The sequence below is a fragment of the Cryptomeria japonica genome, chromosome 3 (genome assembly GCF_030272615.1).
Source record: "Cryptomeria japonica chromosome 3, Sugi_1.0, whole genome shotgun sequence".
NCBI classification, from domain to species: Eukaryota; Viridiplantae; Streptophyta; class Pinopsida; order Cupressales; family Cupressaceae; genus Cryptomeria; species Cryptomeria japonica.
The window spans coordinates 855819578-855824861 of record NC_081407.1 but is presented as its reverse complement, the minus strand read 5'-3'; positions in this window follow the sequence as shown (position 1 = coordinate 855824861).

Below are 5284 nucleotides of genomic sequence, written 5' to 3'. Positions count from 1 at the left end.
TAGAAGGATTTGGGCTTCTAAAACAAAAAGGTGCCAGTAAGGGCATTCGCTCGTGTGGCCATACATGTGGCACTTTTAGCTCTATAAATACAAAAGGCTCCCAGCCGGTAGGGGTCACGCCCTACAACTGATCAAATAAATTTGATCAAACGGGTTTATGGGGAGACATAGTGTCGCTATGAACTAATCAACACTCGTTATTCATGGTTTTCACCATGAATACAGTTGTTTATAGTGGTTTGGAAGAGGTGGGTTTTCCTTGCTACCACTTGGGTCATTCTCTTCTCACTAGTAGTTGTAATGACCACACGGGAAGACAGGCCCTCTATAGATTAAACAAAAAGAGCCTATTGCTCAAGACACAAAAGACAATGATTCAATTTTAGTGCACCAATTGAAGTGTTTGCTAGTCTATGAAAACAAGGCACACAATAAAATTCCAAAAACCCTTGCCAAGGACCTACAACAAAAATTTATTAGTAGTTTGGATTGTTTCAAATGATCACCCCTTCCTGCAAGCACACAAGTTAGGTAAATTTTAAACCCAAAAGACTTTGTGAAAATAGGGTCCTTCAACCAAACGATTTTACTTTCAAGACAATCTGCACCAATTTCGTTAGCTAGATCTGAAAATGTTAGCTCCAAATAAACTGGATCTGAAACATTAAATGAAAAAACCCAAAACTAAATTAATAACCCAAAATTTGAAATCGGTGAACACAGACGCGGTTCTGTGCGACGCAGATGCGACTCCAGAACATAGACGCGACCTCTGGACACAGACGTGGCTAAAAACACTGCAAACGTGACTTAATAACACAAACGTGATTCTCGGAACCTACAAAAATAAAATATTGCCGATAACACAGACGCGATTCCAAATGTCGCAGACACGCCAGAAAATCAAAAATGCGATCCGAAAGTGCGCAGACGCAGGAATATCAAAATGCTGCTGAAAACGTCAGATCTGCAACTTCAAAACACCAAATCTGCAACAAGGATGTTAAATGCAAAAGGGACAAGAGTCCCACCGGGCATGCCAAAATGTATATGGTGAAAATGGATAACAACAATAACGATATTGAAAGGCTAAATGAATTCAACCACAAAACCCTAGCCTAACAACAACAAAGATCCACCATAACATATGAAGATTACTTAAGACAATGCAAATCAAATGAAATCACAAAGATTATACCATCACATGTCCAATAGGGTTTGGATCTCCATTCTTCCTATCTCCATTGATCTTGCCTGATATATTTGCTCTCAGATTTTATGTGCACAAGAGCTCAACAAAGAACGGAATGTGGTTGCAAGTAGGATCCTATATGTCAAAAGCGTAGTGTAGTCAAGTGCATAAATTGATTAGCCAGGTTTGATAATGAAGGAAGCATCTCTTTATATAGAAGACACTATATGAAATGGAGGGATAAGATTGAGAGGTGTAAAAGGAGGTCGGCTATGATTAGAGGGTAGGTAAAATAAATAATAAAATAATAAGAGGGGTAGGTAGTGTATGAATTAAGAGATGAATGACATGTGTCATAGGTAGAAAAGGTTAATGAATTAATTAAATAAATAAAGATTTATTTAATTAATAGAGGAAGTGAGATCAATTAAATAAATAAAATATTTATTTAATTTAGGAAAAGGGATAATTTAAATAAATAAATGTATATATTTAAATGAGAAATAAGGCTAGAAGAGGATAAATGAATTAATTAAATAAATAAGGATTTATTTAATTAATAGAAGAATTAAGCTTAGATAATTAAATAAATAAAATATTTATTTAATTAGACATGACAATTTTAGGTGTCTACAATTATGTTTGTGGTATTATCCCTTTAAATCACCGAGGAATAATAAGGTACATCTTGAAGTTAAATCCACTGGGTGGGAAATCCCTCTTGGATCAATAATCTATAAGATAGTTTCTAATGAACCAACACTCGCAAGTGAAATTGTAGAAGAACCCAATAGGGCTTGGATGTGTGTAATGATCAAAATCTTCTTTATCTTTGAAGTATTTTTGTGGATTGATAATGGATCAAGGGTGACATGATTTATAGGAATTAGGACTTAGATGTAATAGGCAACATGTAGAAGGACACTATGGACTATTATGCTTCATAGGCTACTGGCATGGGTAGCAACCATAGAGAAATTGCTTGGGATAATGAAACTAGAAAGGGTTGTGTACCCACTATACAGTTTACATTAAACATAGTTAGAAACCAGATCTACATATATATTATGCCTTGATTATCTGCTGAAATGGTGTATGTAGGTAGTATAGGGACAAAGTTGTCCCTAGTATGCAAGCAATCGGGGATTGGGTTTAAGGTTTGTCTAAGGATGATTATGCTGTTTCATGTTTAATAAAGGAAGATATTTCTAATATTAATTACAAGATAAAACAAATTGGTTGTGTACTTAAAAGGAATCCCAAATGGATTCGTGTGACTCCCTAAGGCTTTAGGCTAAATTTCAAGATGAGATTCAAGCTATATTATACTTTCACATACTAGTAAGAATGACAACCTCAATACACTCCTTGTATGGGATTGTAGTATTTAGAGAATAACTTAGGATCTAGATGGTCTCGATGAGTCTAAGTCTTTGGTGAGAGAATTTCCTATTCTTTATGAATAGATGCCTACCCTATTTGGGTAGATGCCTATCCCGGATGGATAGATGAATCCTTGTCCCATATGGATAGATTCCTAACTCATATGGTTAGGTGCCTATTCTGGATGGATAGATTCCTATCTTGTATGGATAGAAGTACCTGAGTATATAATAGAGTTTAACATGTATTAAAGAAAAGTTAAAAAAACTAGTGATGGATTTGACTTTTAATAATTTGGGTCCTTACATGATTTATTGTTTGATGGACATGATTGGGATTGTTGTTGTAATGTTTTAGGGGATGAGATAATGGTAGGAGAGATGGAGGATACTTGTGGGCCAATATTTTCTTGGGAGGAAAATATGCCATTGGTGTGATTGTTTGGGATGAGCCATTGCTAGACATAAGTAGATGATTTTGATTATGCTTGGAAAATGGACATATGCCTAATTCCTCATTAGGTGAATTATTTTGACTTTCTTCAATATAAATGTCATATTGATCAATAAGGTCTTGAATGATATTTTTCAATCTTGAGAAATAAAAACTTTTATGTCCTTTGTTCCTATGGTATTTACAAAATTCATTATCACTCCACCATGTGGGTTTTACTCTTGGTTTGAATACTCTAGCCTCAGGTAGTGTGATAAGTTTATTGGCAGCAAGGTTTTTCAAGGATAATTCCATATGCTCTCCCAAAGATGTAAATTTTCTATGTGGTTGATTAGCTAGTTTTGACATTGTCCTTTGGGTATTGACTTGGTTGTTTGAAGTGCTAGGTGTGCATGTGGATCATTGGTTGAGTGGAATGTTATTTTGGGGGATGTAGTTTTCATGTGTCACTTGGGGGTTTGGCCTAGATGCTTTAACTTCCATAACCATTTTTTCCAACCAATCCATGAAGTTTAGGTTTGGGTTGTATGTGTTTGTGGAGGAGGTGTTTTGTTGTGATTGTTGTTGAGGTATATAGTTTTGGTCCACTTTTTGGGACATGTGTAAGTTGGAGAAGCAAGAATTGAGCCAGGATCTGATGTCGGTCATAGATCACATGCAACTCCAAGCAACGGATGATCGAAGATCAAAATAGCTGAATGAAGATAAATCTGATATGAGAGAAAAATAGAGATAAAGAAGAGAATTTAGAGAAGACTCTCACCGAGCTATCACTTCCCTTGTGAAGGTGAGAGTATATTGCTTATTATATAGAAGAATAATAGCATATACAACCAAGAGGTGCATTAACTCCCACCTCCATAAAAAGTGGGAGGTTTTACCTACTACCCCATAAAAGGTGGGAGGTTTCTACCTACTTGGTAAATGCCAAAACATGTGGCATAACCTCCTTACATGAAAACAAAAAAGGAGTTATAAGAGGTGGCACATAAGGCCAAAAGAGGGTGAGAAACCCAACTACCCCATAACCCACTTAGAAAATGACAAAATAGTGGTTATGAGAGGTGGCACAACAAGCCAAAAGAGGGTGTGTAACTCAACTACCCATGTGAGGTGGAGAGTTACACATGTAGCTAATGTATTCCGCCACATGTCCTCATATTAACCACACCTAATAACCTAAGCAAGCTTAATAATATATGTGTAGGAAAAATAAATACCCCCTAACATAAGGAAAATAAAAAAACCTACACTAACATAAAGTTCTTAGAGGCTTAGACTAGAATGACAAGATTCTACTTCCAAGAGGCATGTCTTTCGATTCACCCTCACTATTTATACTCTGTTGGAACACAAGGGTTGAGGTTGTCCCCTAGAGTGATTACTTCTCGAGGCATGCCTCCTAAAAAGGAAAACAATATCACTTATTTCTAATCACTCAAGATTACCGTTGGGATCCAAGAGGAGATCATACATAAGTGATCTTGGGGATGAAAAGACACTTGTTCATTTTAAGTCAAAATCCAAATGTGTATGATTAATTTTAAGCCCATTTTTAATATGTAGAAGACACACCAAACAAGTTAATCCAAAGAAATAAATGATTTATGATAAATGAAGGAGACTATGATCTCTTTTAAATTATAAATGAGAGGGTTTAGAACAAGTGCACCTTGAATTTAACAATTTTCATTTGTGTTTGAAACCACTTAATCCAATATGATAAGATCCAAGCTAGCCTCCATCATCCTCAAATCATGTGTATGAAAACATGCCAAAAATGATAAAGCAAGGCAAAGAAATGCTATGCATAAGTTAATTCCTTATTATTTTCTCATAGATTTTGTATTGGGAGCAATTTGGAATTAGGGTTTCACCAATTAAGATAATAAAACCACCAACCCAAATTAGCCAACACATTGAAAGAGGGGTGAACCTAATAGATCTATCCAGAATCTAAATAAAGAAAGGGTTGAAATTATGATTAGATTTAGTGGTTGTTAATAGTTATCCTCTTTCTTAGATGAAATTGGAAGGAAATTGTGAAAAATTAGGGTAAAACCATAAATAACAGGCTTGATTTTTTGGGACTAGGTAGTACAAATTCGCTTGTCCTCCAAATTTCACTCTGTCAAAAGTTGAACCTATTTGTCATTGTCATCTCTGTCAGAATCCCTGAGTACAACTCTTGAACCTATTTCTTTGATGAAGTTGTGTTTGATCCTCATGCAAAGGTTTTAGGGTTTCATGTAGAAT